Source organism: Oncorhynchus nerka, linkage group LG20, assembly GCF_034236695.1.
Source record: "Oncorhynchus nerka isolate Pitt River linkage group LG20, Oner_Uvic_2.0, whole genome shotgun sequence".
Classification (NCBI taxonomy): domain Eukaryota; kingdom Metazoa; phylum Chordata; class Actinopteri; order Salmoniformes; family Salmonidae; genus Oncorhynchus; species Oncorhynchus nerka.
In genome coordinates this window covers 25,315,002-25,339,446 of record NC_088415.1, presented here as the reverse complement: position 1 = coordinate 25,339,446, position 24,445 = coordinate 25,315,002, and the positions used below count along the sequence as shown (strand labels likewise).

Here is a 24,445-nt window from a genome sequence, read left to right as displayed (position 1 = left end):
GAGGTGTTGGTTTCATATCAAGTCAATTAGGGGATTCGATTAATCTGGCACAGGGTGAAAGTTGATTCCATTCGTTTTGGACCCGGGCTGCCTACCGGGCGTGAGCCAGGTGCCCCGTTCAAAGCCCACGGCGAAGTCTGCTCCACACAAAAGTGACGCAGTTAAGCACGAGGAGTAAAGAGTAGGATTCTGTATTTTCGCATGCAAAATGTATTGCTTTTGATAAAAACGCTTTGTCTGCATTCCCAATGAAAACTAGTTTGAAAATATATGTTATGAAAAATATGTTTATGTTTCTGCAGGATGCATGTCACGGACCATGCACCGGTGCCCCGAAGTTCAGCGTAATCGAATCCGCCCAATCAATGTTGAGGGAAAGAAGGGATACCTCCAAGCCATCTTTCATTCCGTCCAGTCAGATTCTATTTTACATACTTATCTTCATTATCGGGTACGTATTGATTGTTTTACGTGAAATACCATTTATTCCGTCAGTTTTATCAAAATAAATCGTGTAAAATAGGAACTATTTCTCAATGTGAATCAGGAAACGGTTGTTATTATTAACGTCAGCAGCTAGTTGGCTAGCTAACGTTAGCTAGTTACTGTAGCCAACAAAGCCCACTACGCAAAGGAAGTAGCTAGTGGTGATGGTAAACCCGTTTGAAATAGCTACGTAGTTACACATTACAAGTCTGTTAAGTATATGGAATTGTACAGCCAAAAGGAACCAACCTTGGTAACTAAGGTACACATTAGTGTAATCCTACTGTCAATGATGGTTTAATCTTTCACCATGGCTTGTCACTCATTCAGCCACTCCTGACCCCAGCCTTCACATTCAATATTAACACAATTATATGTATTTAGTATAGGCTGTCAAACCATATTGATATGAGCTGTTATGGTATAATTTGTCTCTGCCATATCATTTGTACAAATGCCAGGATTTATAGATATGTCCATTTTTGTATCAATATGTCCTTTTTGTAAGTGGAGTACGGAGTAGCTACAGTTATGGATTACATTTTCTGTACTTAACTTTTTAAACCTAGCTAACTGTTAATTGTTCCGGAAACATTACACAATGGTCAAGGTACCAGGAGTACGAGCTGATTGAAAACCAATCAATATAGACCTAGTCCTTTCGACAACATTTTTCATACAAATTTGTCAAACAAATGCTTCACAGTAACCCAGCCAAGATCCCTAACAGAGCAAGCGGTAAAAAGGCACAGCGTGAATAACCAATAACCCTCTGGCCAAACAGTTGTCCTTTTAGGAAAGACACCGCACAAATAGTTCAGAGGAGCGTATGTCCATCTATCTAGGCTAGACAGTTGTCACATTAGCATAGTTGGGTCCGACAAATATGTCAGATAAGTATTCATATAGAGGCAGGCGTGAAGAGTCACCGGTGGAAATGGTGAACCTGTGAGGGCCAGGGACGTCTGAATCTGTCTGACGTTATTCTCATTTTATTCACTAGAGGACAGCATTGCACGTGCTTGGATTGTTTTATGAAACCAATTACTTCTGTGTTCTTTCAGCCCCAATTCTCCACCAAGCACACATGTCCTGTGCTCACAACAACATATCCTTTCAAAAGGGAAAGGGGGCTACCTAGTCAGTTGTACAACTGAATGCCTTCAACTGAAATGTGTCTTCCACATTTAACCCAACTCCTCTGAATCAGAGAGGTGTGGGGGTCTGCCTTAATCGACATCCAGGTCATCGGCGCCCGGGGAACAGTACCTTTACCTTGTCAGCTCGAGGATTCCATCCTTTCGGTTACTGGCCCAACGCTCTAACCACTAGGCTACCTGTCGGAAAGGCTATAATGATATAGCCTAATGGCTTTGCTATTCACATATCTGCACCAGTGGTAAGGAATAGTGGCAGATGGTGAAGGCACAGTGAAGAGTAGTAGAAGTTACAAGCACAGAGTGTTAGGGCTCAGACACACCAATAGTGTTTGCTGGCCGAGAATATTTAGCACCTCTGAACGAAATTTGAGAACCGAGTGCGCACCGATTTTACATTTGGAATTGTGTGAAAAATATTGACAGACGAAACAGAAGAATGCTAGATCCACATTCAATGTGTGCGAGCCTTAGTTACCATTGCTTGTAACCTCTGTGTTGGGAGTGTGGCCTGGTGAGCTATTTAAAACATACTCCAATTGACAAACTGGCCTGTCTGAGAGTTAACAATAACAGACAGGTGCTGTTACCCAGGTACAGTGAATTGTTGATGATTTTCACGGAGCACATGATGCAAGCGGTAGGTTCCTTGGAACACACGTACATGCACATACTGTCATTTGTTCTGGTCTGCATTGTCTGGCATTACAAAATGTCTCCCCTTTTCCTAACTTTTCTTTAATGTAATAAGTGCTACTTCCAACCTCAATTGTAAGACCAGAAATTAGCCTATATGTTATGGATTAGGCCTTATAAATACTCCAGAACATTAACCATCCACAGAGTAGAATGTTAAACAGCCCTACAACAAACATAACACTGTACCCCAAAATGTGCGATTACGGGTAGTGTTTATAAAAGGTCGTAAACTAGATTCAGCCGATAGCCGAATTTTGTCGGAGTGGATGGTCTGGGGCCGGAACATAATTATAGTAATTTGTACACTTCAAACTGACCACAAGTCAGCCAAAAAATAGATTGTTATTTTCAAATACAATCATTTCATGCCTTGATTACATTGAGACGCAATCACGCCTAATTTTTAAAATAAATTGGAATACTTGGGAATAGATTTCCTAAATGACCTTTTTGGGGGGGCTGGTGATTTTAGTCTTTTTTTAAAACTGAAAACCCCCAAACTACTCTGGGGAGCCCCAAGAAAATCACTAATGAGCCTGTTGCTGACCCCTGGTATATAACAATATGTAACCTATTGTATGTATTTATTTTTCAAATCTTTTTTTGCAAAGTATTGGCTGTTTTTTTTTGGTGTATTTTTACTTGTATGTTTCTCTTTTAGAGAAACTGTACTTTCAAGTAATGCTGTTTGGCCTGATGATTTATTAATTATAAAATTATTGTTTTTGTAAAATGTTTTAATGTAACTCTTAGTAGATAAAATGAGTCCCATCTTGTTGTAGTATACATCATTTCTTTTGAATTGATTCATATTTATTTCAGAATAATTGTAACTTGTTTCCTTTTATGTTAATCCTATTTTTTTTTATATGATCTGGCTTTACCATTCAGTTTTTCTTTTAATTCCACTTATATTATAGGGAAACATTCCCTGGTCTATATTTTAAATTGTGTGCAATTTCTCCAGGCCTTGGTTGTAGTTTTGGTGAAGAACAAGTCTATGTGCCCTCTCTCCTCTGAAGACGGTTGAGAAGAAGGGAGGGGTTTAGACAAAGGCCTTCTCTACAAAAATGGAGGTTACAACAGAGCAGCCCTGCTGTCTGTTTTTCATTTAGTAGATGCTGCCATTTCTACTATATAATCTGTGAAAATAACATAACTTGCACCAGATGCAACCTTAGGAAACAGTATTACATTGTTGTGTGTGTGTTATTTTGTGATTTGGGCCTAGCTCTCTCTTTTTTTTATCTTCATGTCTCTCCTGCACTCAGAGCTGCTCCTGCTTGCGCTGAACAAAGATAATTACTCAGGAAACCCTTCGGCCAATCGGATGCGGTCTTACATCCCGCCTGTGACAAAGGGGCCAGTCAGGGCCTGGCTACCATCAGACAGGCCTGATCGCCTTGCCTGAAGAACGGAGCCTTCCCCGGCTGAGAGTGTCCTCCATGTTCTATAAGTGTTGCCATAACAGTGTGTCAGGCAGCCATGCATCCACAGAGGTAAGCCCTGTCTATTTATCTCAACTCTAATTACAACATTCCTTCCTTCTCCTCTGTTGTGTGAATGTTGCTGTGCAAATCTGGATGTGAATACCTGAAAATCACAGATTGCTTTCCCAAAGGAGTGGGGTGGGGGTGGGGGGGGGGGGCTTTGGGGGCAGGGGAGTCCTTGCAAGGCCCCTGTACCACAGAGAGCTTAGGTGGGGGTTGGGTTAGGACTCTCCCCTCTGCGCTCTCTGTCTATCTCTGTGTGTTTGTGTGTGGCAGGCAGGCTCACATGTGTTCCCCAGACATCCAGGCTGCCATGCAGTGGACTGCAGAGTGGACCATGGCAAATCCTTGGTTTCCTTGTCTTTTTTATAATGCAAAAGAGAGTAAGCTACAAATGGGCAATCTCTTATCTATCTCCCCTCTGCTGTGCCAGCCTTGTGTGTCATGGCACACAAGGCTGGGGGATGGGTGGCTGAGGAGGACTAGTGGGGTGGCGGGATTGGGGGGGGGGGGTGTTATGTATCTTTTGTTGTTGTGATTTAGTGTGTCATGCCAGGCCAGGGAGAATGGTCGTGGGGGAAACACATGTGCCTGTTAGACTGACCGGGGCGGGGGGTCTCCAGACGCTGATAGCTAACTCAACACTGGTTTCTCACAGTAAGTAGTGTTTTGGGGGACAAAATTAATACTTTCATAATTAATATCTGCAGATTTTCCCGAGTGGCGCAGTGGTCTAAGGCACTGCATCTCAGTGCTAGAGGCGTCACTACAGACCCTGGTTTTATTCCAGGCTATATCACAACTGGCCGTGATTGGATGGCGCACAATTGGCCCAGCGTCGTCCGGGTTAGGGTTTGGCTGGGGTAGGTCGTCATTGTAAATAAGAATTTGTTCTTAACTGACTTGTCTAGTTAAATAAAAAAATGTAATATGAAATAATTCTTCACCAATTGACACTAAATTAATTTCCAGTCTCACCCTCATCAGAACTGAGTCCTCAGAGTTCATTCAGTGTTCCGAAACCAAAAATGGAGGGTCTGAGGGAAATTGGTACATTTCATTCTTCCTCCACACATTAGTAGCCCTGTGTAGTCTAGTTGTTTTGAAGCTCATGGAATATGGGGTCTCAATTTATGGCCAAAGTCCTCCAGTTTACAGGCCAGTGCTACGTTGACTCTGTAGCACTCATCCATGTAAAGCTGCTTCTTCTGTCTGCTCTGTGCCTCAAACAGTGGCCATTTTGTGTTAGAAACTGATTGTCCCTCTGGGTAATGCTCTACTCATGTCATTACAAATCAAACTGCCACCCAGAGAAACACTATATTTTTAGTGATTGTTGATTGTGTGTATCTTCTTTGTGTGATGGTTTGTTTGACTTCAGCTCAACTCATACTTGTCTGCATTTGTGTGCTTGTGTTCCCCCCCTTGCACCGCTCGGGCCTCTCACCTATTTATAGCTGTAGAGACAAAAACACCATTGATCTGCTGCTTCATTTAAATGCCTGGTTTGACGTTTCTGAAATACTTGTGTTAAGATAATCATATCCCCTATTGTAAGTAGGTTATAGAAACTGCATATCTGGCTCTCAATTCACAAGAATCCTTTTTGGTAGCAATTTATAGTACTGTTTCCACTGGTGTTTAATAGGACATTACTTTATGGTTCTTAATTCAAATAATGAATCACAATTAATAACTAGCCCCTTCCCTACCTGTTTCCAGATAGTGCCTAAAAGTAAATGTTTGCATGAATCAGAAAGTCATTCATAGGTTCTAAATCAAATCAAATCAAATGTATTTGTCACATACACATGGTTAGCAGATGTTAATGCGAGTGTAGCGAAATGCTTGTGCTTCTAGTTCCGACAATGCAGTGATAACCAACAAGTAATCTAACTAACAATTCTAAAACTACTGTCTTATACACAGTGTAAGGGGATAAAGAATATGTACATAAGGATATATGAATGAGTGATGGTACAGAGCAGCATACAGTAGATGGTATCGAGTACAGTATATACATATGAGATGAGTATGTAGACAAAGTAAACAAAGTGGCATAGTTAAAGTGGCTAGTGATACATGTATTACATAAGGATGCAGTCGATGATGTAGAGTACAGTATATACGTATGCATATGAGATTAATAATGTAGGGTAAGTAACATTATATAAGGTAGCATTGTTTAAAGTGGCTAGTGATATATTTACATCATTTCCCATCAATTCCCATTATTAAAGTGGCTGGAGTTGAGTCAGTGTCAGTGTCAGTGTGTTGGCAGCAGCCACTCAATGTTAGTGGTGGCTGTTTAACAGTCTGATGGCCTTGAGATAGAAGCTGTTTTTCAGTCTCTCGGTCCCAGCTTTGATGCACCTGTACTGACCTCGCCTTCTGGATGATAGCGGGGTGAACAGGCAGTGGTTCGGGTGGTTGATGTCCTTGATGATCTTTATGGCCTTCCTGTAACATCGGGTGGTGTAGGTGTCCTGGAGGGCAGGTAGTTTGCCCCGGTGATGCGTTGTGCAGACCTCACTACCCTCTGGAGAGCCTTACGGTTGAGGGCGGAGCAGTTGCCGTACCAGGCGGTGATACAGCCCGCCAGGATGCTCTCGATTGTGCATCTGTAGAAGTTTGTGAGTGCTTTTGGTGACAAGCCAAATTTCTTCAGCCTCCTGAGGTTGAAGAGGCGCTGCTGCGCCTTCTTCACGACGCTGTCAGTGTGAGTGGACCAATTCAGTTTGTCTGTGATGTGTATGCCGAGGAACTTAAAACTTGCTACCCTCTCCACTACTGTTCCATCGATGTGGATAGGGGGTGTTCCTCTGCTGTTTCCTGAAGTCCACAATCATCTCCTTAGTTTTGTTGACGTTGAGTGTGAGGTTATTTTCCTGACACCACACTCCGAGGGCCCTCACCTCCTCCCTGTAGGCCGTCTCGTCGTTGTTGGTAATCAAGCCTACCACTGTTGTGTCGTCCGCAAACTTGATGATTGAGTTGGAGGCGTGCGTGGCCACGCAGTCGTGGGTGAACAGGGAGTACAGGAGATGGCTCAGAACGCACCCTTGTGGGGCCCCGTGTTGAGGATCAGCGGGGAGGAGATGTTGTTGCCTACCCTCACCACCTGGGGGCGGCCCGTCAGGAAGTCCAGTACCCAGTTGCACAGGGCGGGGTCGAGACCCAGGGTCTCGAGCTTGATGACGAGCTTGGAGGGTACTATGGTGTTGAATGCCGAGCTGTAGTCGATGAACAGCATTCTCACATAGGTATTCCTCTTGTCCAGGTGGGTTAGGGCAGTGTGCAGTGTGGTTGAGATTGCGTCGTCTGTGGACCTATTTGGGCGGTAAGCAAATTGGAGTGGGTCTAGGGTGTCAGGTAGGGTGGAGGTGATATGGTCCTTGACTAGTCTCTCAAAGCACTTCATGATGACGGAAGTGAGTGCTACGGGGCGGTAGTCGTTTAGCTCAGTTACCTTAGCTTTCTTGGGAACAGGAACAATGGTGGCCCTCTTGAAGCATGTGGGAACAGCAGACTGGTATAGGGATTGATTGAATATGTCCGTAAACACACCAGCCAGCTGGTCTGCGCATGCTCTGAGGGCGCGGCTGGGGATGCCGTCTGGGCCTGCAGCCTTGCGAGGGTTAACACGTTTAAATGTCTTACTCACCTCGGCTGCAGTGAAGGAGAGACCGCATGTTTTCGTTGCAGGCCGTGTCAGTGGCACTGTATTGTCCTCAAAGCGGGCAAAAAAGTTATTTAGTCTGCCTGGGAGCAAGACATCCTGGTCCGTGACTGGGCTGGGTTTCTTCTTGTAGTCCGTGATTGACTGTAGACCCTGCCACATGCCTCTTGTGTCTGAGCCGTTGAATTGTGTAATTAGTTACTATGGCACGGCAGATCTTAAAATCCACATTTTACTTTGATATGCCAACAATACTAGAAACATGAATGTATTTCCATTTACAATTATGAGCTAACTTTGGTGTCAAATCTATATTAGAATTTTTACATCCTCACTATCAACCACCTTGGTTTGGCTCTATACAAAGCATGTTCTAATTACAGTATGTGAATGGCACATCAACCACCATTACGTTAGCTTCCTCTTTTACTGTGGTTCATGAAAGGATGGGGGATGGGTGGCGCAGCGGTCTAAGGCACTGCATCTCAGTGCAAGAGGCGTCACTACAGTACCTGGTTTGAATCCAGGCTATATCACATCCGGCCCTGATTGGGAGTCCCATAGGGCGGCGCACAATTGGCCCAGCGTTGGCCAGGGTAGGCCATCATTGTAAATAAGAATTGCTCTTAACTGACTTGCCAAGTTGAATAATAAAAAAAAAGGTAAAACATTTCAGTACACTCATGGACAAAGCCAAAAGTGATCCAACACCCCCGGAAAAAAAAGAAATGGACAATTTTGAACAATCATTAGGTGAGCTTGGAGATGTGTATAAATTCACGTTGAGCTCCATTAGCGTTATGTTAGTGGTAGGCCTAATGTTAGTAATCTGGTGACAGGTTATCTTTAGGCAGTCCTCTGGGGTTGCTGGGGTTAGCTGAGGCAGCATTGCTCGTAAATTGGACACCAGGCTTTTATATGGTCTGCTTGTGATTTACTGCCTCCTAACCACAAAGAACAACTCAAAAACTCTCTTCTAAAACCTCTACCCATTCGCTCGGTTGCAATCAAAACAGACTGACAACCTTTTAAACCGAGGTGAAATTACACCGTTTTAATGCATAGGGAATCTCTGCATTGCAGCAGAAAATGTGTTTTAAGGAAGAAAGAAGCCTGCGCACAGCGAGTCGTGTGGCATACCACAGCCGACCAATCCGGTCCCGCCCTGCAGACCCTCCAGCCAATTACAGCAGCAGTTGAGGTTAAAGATTGACAATCGCAGTGAGAGCGGCAGCACAGAGCGAGCAGGGGCCTTCTGGAAAATTCTACAGCCATCTTTGTTTCATCTCCTCCAGCCCAGTGTAAAAATCAGGCTGAAGGATTTTTCTTACATATTCTGTGGTATAAGACAAGGTATGCTACTAAGTGTGAATTATCTCTGATGAAGAACATGTTTTTAGGTTTTAAAAAATGTACAAAAATTAATCGTGTATAATGAATCTAATCTTTTTGCAGTGATTTATAGTATGAAATGCTGGCAAAAGCATAGAACCTATTTCTGCAAGACTGTGCCTAAAACTAGTGGTTTCATATGGTCTTGAGTGAATGGTAAATTTAATCTTGACGGTGTTGTTTGTGCGTTATGTCCCTCAGAGTCAGTCTTCTCTCTGGAGGTCAGGGGCTGCAGGGTGGCAAGGGCGCCAGGTTGTTTCTCCATCAACAATACTGATCCTCAGTGGATTCAAGGACACCAACACAAAGCATTCAATGAAACAACCCTGCTTTCATGGCACCAATTACAGAGCAGGAACCCAGACCCTCTCTCTGTACTAGACACAACTGTGTTGCATGAGACGGAGAAACAGTGTATTCTCCCCAGGGATAGGTCCTAAGTTTGCCAGATGTCTTTATTCTTATAGTCAAACAATTTCTCTTTCTCTCAGTCTCTTTCATATTATTATGCCTAATTATTATTCGACAGCAGTGGGCACAGTAAAAGTGAAACTGAATATGGGGGTTACATTGGATAACTGATTTCCAATTAGCTGGATTTCTTCTCTCTCTCGCCTGTCTCGTCGGTCTCCCTCCTGTTGTACTCGGCAGTGACAGTGGTTTGGCTTAACTGTGTTTTGGTGTTTGGATGTTGAGCTGTAATCTCCACGGATCTCCTGTTCCTCGTGTGTGTGCCTGTGACTGGAGCCTCGGTCGGCATGGGGGAGAGGAGGGAGAGGAGTCGGCTGTGGCCTCCATTTTCTGTGACGAGAGAACCCTGCTCTGCCTCTGCTTGCCTGTCTCTGAGGAGCCAGTGGAATCTCAAGGCACAGAATCAATGTGTGTGTCTTTTTTACTTCTTCTTCTTCTATCAGCCATTAATCTTTTGTGGTGTTTGCTAATGTTATCCTGAATTCTGGTCTTCTGGAATATTCATAGATACTGAAGATTTTTTTGCTATCTGTTCTCCTGTGATTCTGCCAGGTTTCAGGAATTCTGCTCCTGGTCTGAAATGCCCTCTGGAAGAACATAGGACGACTAAATGATCTGCTTAGCTAGACACTACAGGATCAGGTGGTTCTTGTGTCACTCTGGCTGCTCGGTGGGCCTATTTTTGAGTGAATAACAAGTGTGAACCTTGGCTTACTGCTGGGTTGCATGATTAAAGTGCTCAGTCCTCTCACAGTGCTCTCGCTGGTAGGACACGTAGCACAAAGAGTTGGCTAACATTTGCTCTCTTTCATGTGGGCCTCGTTCGTTTTTTCGTTCTGTGCCTGGAACAGGAAGGCCCTGAAGGGCAGCATGTCTAAACAAGACGAGACTCATATGCTGGATACTTTTAGAGTTTTCTTTCATTTGTATCTTCTTGATCTTCTCTCGTTATCCAGATTGCATTATGGGTGATTTCATGCCTCAATCTTTTTGATAATGGCGATTATGCCTAGTGATTTATTGAGACTTCTCATGTGAATGTGGTGACAGGGTTGTTAAGCATTACCGTAGGTTTTTGAATGCTCAGTGTCATGGACTTGGTTTGATGAGCAGGACGTCAAGGTTTACAGTGCGTGTTAATGAGGGTGGCTTTATTGGCTTAGTAGATTTAGTTAATGGCCTCTCACAGTGGTAGTCATGCGTGGATGCATCAATGGCTGCCCTCAGCTCTGGCTCTGGAGCATTGTGCCTCTCATTTTTCTACTCTGTCCTTTTTGTCTTCCAGATCAATGACCATGATGGATGTGGATTCTGAAGAATATATCAACTCTAATCTTATCCAAATCTTTGTCTCAAATGTTCCTCTGAGAACATCTATAACATTCCCACTTGTCCACTTCTTGAAAACAAAAATTATTCTAGATCTAGTGCTGAATATTAGCCTGTTAGGCTACCTGTACCTAGACGTTCTCCTATCAGGAGCCACCAGGGTATTGGGTCTGGTTCAGAGTGGGACCTGTGTTGGATCCTGAGGATTATTTTCGGACAATGAATACGACTACATCCTTGGAACGAGGCCCTCAGTGGCCCTGACAAAGGAGGGGCTGAACTCTCAAAGAACCCCATTCATCACCAAGGACCCCCTCCCCTTTCTTCTCCTCATTTTTCTTCCTGAGAGGGAATTAGAGGAGAGCAAAACCAAATACACAAAAAGCTCCAGGCTTTGATTTGTCAGTTTCTGTAAATGGAAGAGGCTATAGTTTACATTTTTGCACAATATTGTTTGTTATTGATATGATTTGCTGTGGAAATCTTATTTCGGCTGTTAAGAACAGGCTAGTTAACAGACCTATGTAACAGGTAAAAACCTGTAGCTAGCTAGTCAGACCAAGGTTGACTCCGTAGAGCTTACTGAAGTGATCTGGTGTAGTGGGATTCTATACTGAACAAAAATATAAACTCAACATGTAAAGTGTTGGTTCAATGTTTCATGAGCTGAAATAAAAGATCCCAGAACTTTAAAAGGCCACTCTAAAATATGCAGTTTTGTCACACAACACAATGCCACAGATGTCTCAACTTTTGAGGGAGTGTGCAATTGGCATGCTGACTGCAGGAATGTCCACCAGAACTGTTGCCAGAGAATTTCATGTTATTTTCTATACCATAAGCAGTCTCTGTCATTTTTGAGAATTTGGCAGTACGTCCAACCGACTTCACAATCACAGACCATGTGTAACCACGCCAGCCCAGGACATCCACATCCGTCTTCTTTACCCGCGGGATCGTCTGAGACCAGCCACACGGACAGCTGATGAAACTGAGTATTTCTGTATGTCATAAAAAAACTCATTCTGATTGGCTGGGCTTGGCTCCCCAGTTGGTGGGCCTGGCTCCCAAGTGAGTGGGCCTATGCCCTCCCAGTCCCACGCAAAGCTGCGCCCCTGACCAGTCGTCAGATCCATAGATTAGGGCCTAAAGAATGTATTAAATTTACTGAGTTCCTTATATCAACTGTAACTCAGTAAAATCGTTGAAATTGTGGGGTTTATTTTTGTTCAGTATAGGAATAGCCAGTTGTGAGAGCTGGGGTTTGAGTGGCTACCAAAAATAATTTTTTTCTATTATTCAACCATGCTGGTCATTTATGAACATTTGAACATCTTGGCCACGTTCTGTTATAATCTCCACCCGGCACAGCCAGAAGAGGACTGGCCACCCCACATATGCTCTCTCTAATTCTCTCTTTCTTTCTCTCTCTCTCGGAGGACCTGAGCCCTAGGACCGTGCCCCAGGACTACCTGACATGATGACTCCTTGCTGTCCCCAGTCCACCTGACTGTGCTGCTGCTCCAGTTTCAACTGTTCTGCCTTATTATTATTCGACCATGCTGGTCATTTATGAACATTTGAACATCTTGGTCATGTTCTGTTATAATCTCTACCCGGCACAGCCAGAAGAGGACTGGCCACCCCACATAGCCTGGTTCCTCTCTAGGTTTCTTCCTAGGTTTTGGCCTTTCTAGGGAGTTTTTCCTAGCCACCGTGCTTTTACACCTGCATTGTTTGCTGTTTGGGGTTTTAGGCTGGGTTTCTGTACAGCACTTTGAGATATCAGCTGATGTACGAAGGGCTATATAAATACATTTGATTTGATTTGATTTTCTTTTTACACTCTCATCCATGACTGTCTGAGGCAATCTTCTGTGAGTCACCGTCCATTTTGAAGGTGAAAACCCTTTTGTGACGTAGCCTACGCATTTGTTGAAGTGTTTTTGTAATCATTGAAAACCCCAAAATGTGTTTAAGGCGTTGCTCTTTTGAATGAGCTTGCATTGTACATAAAGATCTTCTTTAGTGTAGGTAGGTGGGAAAATGGGGACGCAAACAAACTCGTCAATGCATGGCACTCTTCAGGACTGAAGCCCTAGTCTCTCCATTGTGTCCTGGAGGACAGGAGCACACAGCCTACTCGGTTGGATGGCCTTATTTGTTGTGCTGAAGCACAAGTGTTGCGTTTTATTGCAACTCTTGTGCAAGCTGAATAAAGAGGACCTGTTGCCATGGAGATTCTCTCCAGTGGCACCCCATGGAACACAAACTCCCAACGTCTAAAGTTTATCTGACTGTGATTACCAATGATTATAGACATGCATAGGAAGACATGATTACTCTGAAAAAAAATGTGGTTGTCATTTAGCAGACTCTTATCTAGAGCGACTTACAATTCGTGATCATGAATGATCTTAAAGGCCATAGATCTGAGGTCGAAGTCAATTCTGTGCCACATCGGTTGCGCCTTAGATTTGGTAACAATAGTAACCTATTGATGTTTCTCAATAAAGCTGATGAGGTAACCACAATGGAAACCTGCTGAAACTCTGGTGACTTTGTCCCCTGGGACCCTGCCCTAGGTGGTGTTCCACTTGTTTACTGTGTGACATGATTTGTTTTGTGAACACTGTTTGTGACTGACTCTCTCTCCTCCTTTCATTCTGTGCTGTGCAGTCTGGCTGAGGACGAGGTACAGACGGAGTCGGATGTGGTAGAGGGGATGGATGTGGCACTGCGATCCAAAGGTAAGAACAAGGCCCTGCATGCTAAGACCAATGTTGTATTTTGAGAAGACCGCATATTCTAGTATTCTTCTTCTAGTGTTTATCTTACAGTTAAACATACTTGTTGTTTGATGTGGATCTCATAGAGCTATACAGAGCACCCATTGTGCCATTCAGTTAAAATCGTATCACCACTACCTCTGAGGTTGTTGCACGGGTTCAGCCTCACCATCACGTGCTGTGGATGTTAGCCTAAGTCACCATTTAGGAGGCATCCTTCACACGTGATCACTATCACAGGGCCCGACCACACTGACTTAACATATTCAATTTGTTGCCAGATTGAGAAACCAAGCAGTAGGGTTTGGTGACCAAAATCCCTTATCTGGTTGGATTCAGTATTCCTGGGCAACCGCCATATTAAGTCTCTCAATGAAGGGGTTCTGCCTTTGACCTTCAATAACCCCCCATCTGAGTGTCATTGTGTAGAGTGGCCTGGGACTAGGAGTGCCTCTGTCGCTCTAGCCTTTCATGCCAGGGATCTAGTCTCTGTCCTTCTAAGATTCCTATAAGCTGCTACTCTCTGTGTTGTATGTATGGTTACCTGGTGTCCCCTCTGCTCCTGTCACTAGTGTCTGACCCCGGGTCAGCAGAGCGGGTGCTGACGACTCAGAAGAGGAAGGTGTCCAGCCCAACCCACTCCTCCAACGGCCACTACCCCTCAGACACCTCCCCCAGCCCCTTGAAGAAGAAGAAGAAACCTGGAGCCGTCCACAGCAACAACAAAGACCAGGTGGGGTGGAGGGGGGGGGGGGTGTGTGTGTATGTGTGCACCTGTGCATGACTGATTGTGCACCTGTGCATGACTGATTGTGCTTCCAGGTTTAAATGAAAGACACTGCTTCATGTCCTGTGGTCGGATGCATTTGTTCATATCCCAAAAATGTCTACCATGTATTGATGATTGACTATTAAGATGATTTATCTGTCTGCTGATTAATCATGATAACTGTTTATAGAGTAGAATACTTTAAAATTACTTTTCTAAACTGCCTTTTTTGGAAAGAGTAGATATGCCTGCCAAATATGTTTGTTTGTGTTGTGAATGCTTTGTTTTACATGTATGACATGATTTAACCCCAAGCCAAAACTTTTGAATTCAGTTCTACTGACAATGAACATGTCACACATTCTGAACAGTCACATAGATATGTGCTGACTAGTATTGTGTCTTGTTCACTGATTGGCTGATGTGGGTTGATGTGGTGTCAAGCATGATACCCAACACAAAACTGGTTATTGGTCCACCAGGGAAAGTCATCAATGAAATTGCACATTGCAAGTCTGACAACATAAAAAGATGACAATAACACAAACTTCCGGTTTAGATCAAGAAGAATGACATTGCTATCGTATAGGCCTACATTGATATTGACTAGACCAACTAAACAGTCTTGTGTTTGGTGCCTGCCTTATTTTGCCTTACATGTTGCTTATTACCCTGCCTTACTTGCCACTTTGTGATTATCTGTGTGTTTCTGTTGCACTGCACCTTTTGTGTTTTGTTTTCTGCGTGTGTTTTGAAACCCGCCCCCTGTTTCTCTTGCCTGCATTTCAGTCAGAACTAAGACATGGTCCCTTTTACTATGTGAAGCAGTCATCACTCACCACAGACCCTATTGATGTTGTCCCGCAGGACAGCAGGAATGACTTCTACTGCTGGCTGTGCCACCGCGAGGGCCAGGTGCTCTGCTGTGAGCTCTGCCCGAGGGTGTACCATGCCAAGTGCCTCAAACTGCCAGCAGAGCCCGAGGGTGACTGGTTCTGTCCAGAGTGTGAGGTACTCACTCACGTGTGTGCCGTGCGTGTGGGTGTCTAGGTGTATATACGTGTGAAAGCGGTATGGGAGTGTTCCAGGCACATTCTCGCTTAACCACTAGCTTAATGTCCGCTTGCTCTTTGGGGTGTCAGGTGATGGGGTTGGAGGCATGCTTGGGGTCAATTCCAATTACCCTCTGCATTCTAGTAAAAAAATAAAATAAACATATTATCCTATAACAATGGTACTACACGTGGTACTTCCTAATTATTGAATTTAAATGGAATGGACCCCAGGCCTGTTTAGATGGGGCTAACATAAAGTGGGCAGGATCTTTATCGTCCCTCTCTAGATGGATGTTGCCTCCTATGAGGACTAGTACCACAGTCTCCTATAGATTATGACATACTGTAGATGCATAGTTAATAGCCAGCCCAGCGACCTACTGTGAGTGGTTGTGTTTACCCAGCTACTATTTGTCAATGGTACATTGTCCTGACTTTGTCATTTTTCTAGAAAATCACAGTAGCAGAGTGCATAGAGACACAGAGCAAGGCCATGACTATGCTAACGATAGACCAGCTGTCCTACCTGCTGAAGTTTGCCCTCCAGAAGATGAAACAGCCGGGGGTAAGTTAGTGAAAGTCTCTCTCATGCCCTCTAGGTGCCCACTGTGGGCTAGAGATGGGTCTATCGCTTCTGTTGTTTATGAGAGTTGAACTAATACTTATTTCTTCTGTGGGCAGACTGAGCCCTTCTGGAAGCCTGTGGCTCTGGAGCAGCACCCTGACTATGCTGAGTACATATACCACCCAATGGACCTCGCAACACTAGAGAAGGTACCATTACATTCACATTTCAGTCATTTAGCAGACGTTTATCAATTCCCGACTTGGAGCCCTCTAATAGCAAGGCAATGATGAGCTTTTTGAGTCTATAAATCGTGGTCTACAGATAATATAGTGCCTTCAGAAAGTATTCACAAGCCTTCATTTTTTCCACATTTTGTTGTGTTGTCTGAATTTTAAATTGATTACGTTTAGATTTTGTCACTGGCCTACCCAAAATAACCCATAATGTCAAAGTGGAATTATGTTTTAAGAAATGTTTACTAATTAATAAAAAATGAAAGCTAATATGTTTTGAGTAAGTATTCCACCCATTTGTTATGGCAAGCCTAAATACACTGAACAAAAATATAAACGCAACCATTTCAGTTCATATCAATCAATTGAAATAATTAAGTTAGGCCCAAATCTATGGGTTTCACATGACTGGGAATACAGATATGCATACGTTGGTCACAGATACCTAAAAAAAAAGAATAGGTAGGAGGGTTGATCAGAAAACCAGTCCGTATCTGGTGTAACCACCATTTGCCTCATGCAGTGCATATAATTGATCTGGCTGTTGATTGTGGCCTGTGGAATGGCTGTGTGAAGTTGCTGGATATTGGCGGGAACTGGAACACGCTGTCGATCCAGAGCATCCCAAGCATGCTCAATGGATGACATGTCTGGTGAGTATGCAGGCCATGGGACATTTTCAGCTTCCAGGAATTCAGCTTCCAGATCCTTGTGACATGGGACGGTGGATGAATAGCATGACAGTGGGCCTCAGGATCTCGTCACAGCATCTTGGTACATTCAAATTGCCATCTATAAAATGCAATTATGTTCATTGTCCGTAGCTTATGCTTGCCCATACCATAACCCCACCGGCACCATGGGGCACTCGCTGTCTGCCATCTGCCCGGTACAGTTGAAACCTGAATTCTTCCATGAAGAGCACACTTTTTCAGCGTGCCAGTGGCCATCGAATGTGAGCTTTTGCCCACTGAAGTTTGTTACTACGTCAAACTGCAGTCAGGTCAAGACCCTGGTGACGACGACAAGCAGATGAGCTTCCCTGAGACGATTTCTGACAGTTTGTGTAGAAATTCTTTGGTTGTGCAAACCTACAGTTTCATCAACTGTCCAGGTGGCTTGTCTCAGACCATCCCGTAGGTGAATAAGCCTGATGTGGAGGTCCTGGGCTGGTGTGGTTACACGTGGTTTGCGGTTGTGAGGCTGGTTGGACGTACTGCCAAATTCTCTAAAACAACATTGGAGGTGGCTTATGGTAGAGATATTAACAGAATTATCTGCCAACAGCCCTTGTGGACATTCCTGCAGTCAGCATGCCAATTGCACACTCCCTCAAAACCTGAGACATCTGTGGCATTGTGTTTGACAAGGCTGCACATTTTAGAGTGGACTTTTATTATCCCCCAGCACAGGGTGCACCTGTGTAATGATCATGCTGTTTAATGATCTTTTTTATATGCCACACCTGTCAGGTGGATGGATTAGCTTGACAAAGTAGAAATGCTCACTAACGGGGATGTAAACAAATTTGTGCACAAAATTTGAGAGAAATAAGCATATTGTTTTGTGCATATTGAAAAGTTCTGGGATCTTTTAGTTCAGCTCATGAAACATGGGACCAACACTTTACATGTTGCATTTATGTTTTTGTTCAGGATCTGTTCAGGAGTAAAAATTGTAAACAAGTTGCATGGACTTACTCCGTGTGCAATAACAGTTTTTAACAAGATATTTTAATGACTATCAGATTCACAGATTCAACCACAAAGACCAGGGAGGTTTTCCAATGCCTTGCAAGGAAGGGCACCACCGATTTGGTAGATGGGTAAAAATAAAGCAGATTGAATATCTCTTTGAGCATGGTGAAGTTATTAATTACACTTTGGATGGCATATCAATACACCCAGTCACTACAAAGATACCAGAGTCCTTCCTAACTCAGTTGCTGGAGAGGAAGGAAACTGCTCAGAGATTTCACCATGAGACCAATGGTGATTTTAAAACGGTTACAGTATGGCTGGGCGATATGGCCTGAAACGTATCTTTAAAAAAAAAACTATATTTACATTTAAAAAATATTTTCTCTAAATAAACTTTGTTGTAGAATTAAAGGTAAAATACATTGCATTTAAAACAGTCAAAAATAAGCTAATGAATTCAGAGCTTGTGAAATTATACCTAGACTGAATATCTGCCTTCCACAACTATAAATCAAATCAGTGCAGTAATATCTAACAATTAATGTCTAAGACTCACTAATAGTTTAATTACTTTATCAAAATAGTTGTACCTACTGTTTTTCTTATGATCACTGATCTGGCTTTCAGGTGTGTCTATAAAATGTACTTTTTGTTACATTTAACCAGAACCATGCGTAATGTACATTCACTAACAATGTAGCAGGTATTATAGTCAATTAACACCAATCTCATAAATAATCTCTCAAGCACAAGCCCATGTGCTAGTGAGAAGTCAGCTAATATTTATATTTTAAGTTTAGCCAACTTGGATCAAAGATATAATTTCACAAGCTCTGAATTCAGCTAACAAGGCAAAATAGTTGAATTGTTATGAACACACCCTTCTGTCCATCTCCAACTGTTTGAACAGCATGCTAGTCTGTCCACTTTGTTCAGATGTTGAAATCAAGTGGCTTACCTTATTTCTCAGAATGAGTTGCCAATTCCTTATATAATTGTTTTATGCTTATTGCAGATTTATAAAACAGTCATCCAAATAGCTAGTATAACAATATTTGACAAAAATGCTGCTAGCGATACGTGGTACCATAATGTGGGCGAGACAAACTGAGCATACATTTTCTAGAATGAATGTTCATTGGTACATCTGTTTTAGTAGTGTTGGCTCTTGCTTGAAATTTGAGGAGTTGAAACAAACAGGATATGGTTCAAAAGATTAACTTCTCTATTACAGTAAAATAATGTCTCAATATGTTTGTGTCCATATGACCGATTCTGTTGGATCGAACCTCAAATGCAAATGGCGAGTTAAAACCGTTTTGTCAGAGAGGTAGAAGTGATCTCTCATCTTTGTTGTTATGGTAGGGGGAGTGGCTTGGGAGAAAGAGACGAACCGAGAGGTTTCACTCTTGCCAAAATCTGTCAAAATAAGCCCAAAGTGTTTCTAACACAAGGCCAAATATACACTGGAGTCGCTTAGAAAGACAACATTGAATGTTCCTGATTGGCCTAGTTATTTATTTGATTTATTTCACCTTTATTTAACCAGGTAGGCTAGTTGAGAACAAGTTCTCATTTTTACAACTGCGACCTGGCCAAGATAAAGCATAGCAGTGTGAACAGACAACAACACATGGAGTAAACAATAAACAAGTCAATAACACAGAAAACAAATCAAAATAGTCTATATACATTGTGTGCAAAAGGCATGAGGAGGTAGGCGAATAACTACAATTTTGCAGATTAACACTGGAGTGATAAATGATCAGATGGTCATGTGCAGGTAGCGATACTGGTGTGCAAAAGAGCAGAAAAGTAAATAAATAAAAACAGTATGGGGATGAGGTAGGTAAATTGGGTGGGCTATTTACCGATGGACTATGTACAGCTGCAGCGATCGGTTAGCTGCTCAGATAGCATTTTTTTTAAACTTAAATCGGCTTGAAAATCTATGGCAAGACTTAAATTGTTGTTTAGAAATGATCAACAACCAACTTTGACAAGAGTTTGAAGAATCTTAAAAATGTCTAAAACCATGTTTTCACTTTGTCATTATGAGGTATTGTGTATAGATGGGTGAGGAAAAAAGGCAATAAGAGTTGGGCCAAATTGTAGATTTTTTTTTTAAACATAGCGTTGTTTAAATATTCCCCATGTAATGTTAATGGGGCGCTAACATAGCTTCCATAGAATTTTGTCATGTAAATGCATCATTATGCAGAAACATTAAAGCGTCAATCAGCAGTTAAAACAATAAAGCGTACTCACCACCATTGTTTCGGTAAAAAGCAGGGGGGGATGGGGCTGGAGAAATGTAACCACTCTCAAATTCAAAGACAGAGCTATGGCTACAAGGACTGACCATCCATGATATCAAAATTATAGTTTTAACCATGTTTTTTGGCTATACAGTGTTTGTTTACATTTACTTTGTTTACAAACATTGGAGTAAACAAGCTTATATTTTGGGTTCTGATGGGGAACGACAGTTGAACTTAGCTCATGATCCATTTATAAATGATGTTCTTCACGAATCAATAGGTACATAATAGTATTAAGTCCAAAAATGGATGTAGCAATTGCTGATCGCCACTTTTAATGGCCCAACCATTGAGATCCTATTAAATTATTCTAAATCCTAGTTCAATGGGCCCAACTCTCTAAATACATGGCTCTGGTGTAATCAAATCATATTTTTCTCTGCTATATTGGTAGAATATGAAAAAGAAAATGTATGGCTGCACAGAATCCTTTTTGGCTGACATGAAATGGATCTTACACAACTGCATCATCTACAATGGAGGTAGGTCAAAAACACATGTTTAAGACAGTTTCCTCACTATACTGCTTGCAACATGCTTTGGAAATAAAACTTGGCTCTTACAAACATGTTTGTTCCAGGAAATCACAAACTAACAGCAACAGCAAAGGTTGTTGTGAAGATCTGTGAACATGAAGTGAGTATAATTTTTACATGATGACTGAAATGCCATTCAGTTGTGTGTTTTGTTTTCTCCTTTCTAAATGTATTTCAGTAATGTGGAAAATGCTGTTTTTTTCAGGTGAATGAAATTGAGGTCTGTCCGGAGTGCTACCTGTCCTCGTGCCAAAAGAGGGACAACTGGTTTTGCGAGCCATGTGTAAGACAAATGTTTCCTCATCTTCTTTTGCAAAGGACATTTTATGGATATAAATGTAAATGTTTGTCCTGTGACTTAAGGTCACAATTCGGTTTGTCCTGAAGACAAATGTAGATTTGCCTAAATGTAATGTTTCAAATCTCAAAAATACTCTTTACAACACAGGTAAAGTCTTTGCGAATCGTATTCCTCTGATTGTGTTTATGTTGTTTTATCTAACCGTGACCCCCGGTCTGTCCCCCCTCTCAGGGTCACCCACACCCCCTGGTATGGGCAAAGTTGAAGGGCTTCCCCTTCTGGCCAGCCAAAGCACTACGGGAGAAGGATGGACAGGTGGACGCACGCTTCTTCGGACAGCATGACCGGTGAGCCTTGCTATTTAATGAAAGTGGCGGATGGAAGGGACTTTTCATAGTAATTACTGAAGTACTGTTGGCATTCGTATGGTATTGGACTCCTCTGAAGGTAATCATAGGTCTCTCTGCTTATCCTACTCCTAACTTGTCTCCCTGTGTTTTTTCTCTGCAGGGCGTGGGTTCCCATTAACAATTGCTACCTCATTTCCAAGGAGATTCCCTTCTCTGTGAAGAAGACCAAGAGCATCTTCAACAGCGCCATGCAGGAGATGGAGGTCTATGTGGAGAACATCCGCAAGAAGTTTGGGGTGTTCAACTACGCCCCCTTCCGCACCCCCTACACGCCCAACAACCAGCTTCAGATGCTGCTGGACCCAGCCAACCCCGACGCAGGGACCGTGAAGACGGAGAAACCTGACAAGATGCGCTTCAACTTCGACATGACCGCATCTCCCAAGATGCTCTTGGGCAAGAGCTCTCTGTCGAGCGGGATGGGGCGGAGGATCTCTCTCACGGACATGCCTCGCTCTCCCATGAGCACCAACTCGTCTGTACACACAGGTTCTGACGTGGAGCAGGATGGGATGGAGAGAGGGCCTAGGAACCCCCCATTCCACTACAGCGCTGGGGAGGATTCTATGGACTATACCGGTAATTAACATGCTCCTGAATCATATTTTACATTTACATTTAAGTCATTTAGCAGACGCTCTTATCCAGAGCGACTTACAAATTGGTGCGTTCACCTTATGACATCTAGTGGAACAGCCACTTTACAATAGTGCATCTAAATCTTTTAAGGGGGGTGAGAAGGATTACTTTATCCTATCCTAGGTATTCCTTAAAGAGGTGGGGTTTCAGGTGTCTCCGGAAGGTGGTGATTGACTCCGCTGTCCTGGCGTCGTGAGGGAGTTTGTTCCACCATTGGGGGGCCAGAGCAGCGAACAGTTTTGACTGGGCTGAGCGGGAACTGTACTTCCTCAGTGGTAGGGAGGCGAGCAGGCCAGAGGTGGATGAACGCAGTGCCCTTGTTTGGGTGTAGGGCCTGATCAGAGCCTGGAGGTACTGAGGTGCCGTTCCTCTCACAGCTCCGTAGGCAAGCACCATGGTCTTGTAGCGGATGCGAGCTTCAACTGGAAGCCAGTGGAGGGAGCGGAGGAGCGGGGTGACGTGAGAGAACTTGGGAAGGTTGAACACCAGACGGGCTGCGGCGTTCTGGATGAGTTGTAGGGGTTTAATGGCACAGGCAGGGAGCCCAGCCAACAGCGAGTTGCAGTAATCCAGACGGGAGATGACAAGTGCCTGGATTAGGACCTGCGCCGCTTCCTGTGTGAGGCAGGGTCGTACTCTGCGGATGTTGTAGAGCATGAACCTACAGGAACGGGCCACCGCCTTGATGTTAGTTGAGAACGACAGGGTGTTGTCCAGGATCACGCCAAGGTTCTTAGCTCTCTGGGAGGAGGACACAATGGAGTTGTCAACCGTGATGGCGAGATCATGGAACGGGCAGTCCTTCCCCGGGAGGAAGAGCAGCTCAGTCTTGCCGAGGTTCAGCTTGAGGTGGTGATCCGTCATCCACACTGATATGTCTGCCAGACATGCAGAGATGCGATTCGCCACCTGGTCATCAGAAGGGGGAAAGGAGAAGATTAATTGTGTGTCGTCTGCATAGCAATGATAGGAGAGACCATGTGAGGTTATGACAGAGCCAAGTGACTTGGTGTATAGCGAGAATAGGAGAGGGCCTAGAACAGAGCCCTGGGGGACGCCAGTGGTGAGAGCGCGTGGTGAGGAGACAGATTCTCGCCTCTCCACCTGGTAGGAGCGACCTGTCAGGTAGGACGCAATCCAAGCGTGGGCCGTGCCGGAGATGCCCAACTCGGAGAGGGTGGAGAGGAGGATCTGATGGTTCACAGTATCGAAGGCAGCCGATAGGTCTAGAAGGATGAGAGCAGAGGAGAGAGAGTTAGCTTTAGCGGTGCGGAGCGCCTCCGTGATACAGAGAAGAGCAGTCTCAGTTGAATGACTAGTCTTGAAACCTGACTGATTTGGATCAAGAAGGTCATTCTGAGAGAGATAGCGGGAGAGCTGGCCAAGGACGGCATGTTCAAGAGTTTTGGAGAGAAAAGAAAGAAGGGATACTGGTCTGTAGTTGTTGACATCGGAGGGATCGAGTGTAGGTTTTTTCAGAAGGGGTGCAACTCTCGCTCTCTTGAAGACGGAAGGGACGTAGCCAGCGGTCAGGGATGAGTTGATGAGCGAGGTGAGGTAAGGGAGAAGGTCTCCGGAAATGGTCTGGAGAAGAGAGGAGGGGATAGGGTCAAGCGGGCAGGTTGTTGAGCGGCCGGCCGTCACAAGACGCGAGATTTCATCTGGAGAGAGAGGGGAGAAAGAGGTCAGAGCACAGGGTAGGGCAGTGTGAGCAGAACCAGCGGTGTCGTTTGACTTAGCAAACGAGGATCGGATGTCGTCGACCTTCTTTTCAAAATGGTTGACGAAGTCATCTGCAGAGAGGGAGGGGGGGGGGGGGGGAGGATTCAGGAGGGAGGAGAAGGTGGCAAAGAGCTTCCTAGGGTTAGAGGCAGATGCTTGGAATTTAGAGTGGTAGAAAGTGGCTTTAGCAGCAGAGACAGAAGAGGAAAATGTAGAGAGGAGGGAGTGAAAGGATGCCAGGTCCGCAGGGAGGCGAGTTTTCCTCCATTTCCGCTCGGCTGCCCGGAGCCCTGTTCATATAACTATATAACGCATCATATAACTAACTAACACCGTATAGTCGCATTCAAAACGCAGGTTAGGATCAAGACTCAAACCATTTGTGGAGGTTAAAGTGTTATGCGTTATTGCCTCAGCATCCCCTGCCTCAGTGAAGATGGGCCATGCAGGCAGCATGACGGGCAGCCCCAAGCCCTTCTCCCCTGGTCAGGTGCCCAAACAGGAGAGGGCCCCAGGCACAGGCAGCATCCTCAATCTCAACCTGGGTGAGTCCCATCTAACCCCACCCCCTTATGTAGCACCTTGTCTTGTGCTGTCTGTTTGGTTAGGGCAGGGTTTGGTAAACTACGGGCCGGCGGGAGGTTTGAGTATAGATTTTTTGCATTTTATTGTGGGTTATAATTAGTAAATTATTATTTG

General features: G+C 44.0%; 1 pseudogene; it reads left to right on the top strand.

Annotated features, from left to right (window-relative positions):
• The first annotated feature begins 345 nt into the window (after nucleotides 1-345).
• LOC115102128 (MYND-type zinc finger-containing chromatin reader ZMYND8-like) overlaps nucleotides 346-24,445 on the top strand; it is a 43,446-nt pseudogene continuing 19,346 nt past the window's right edge.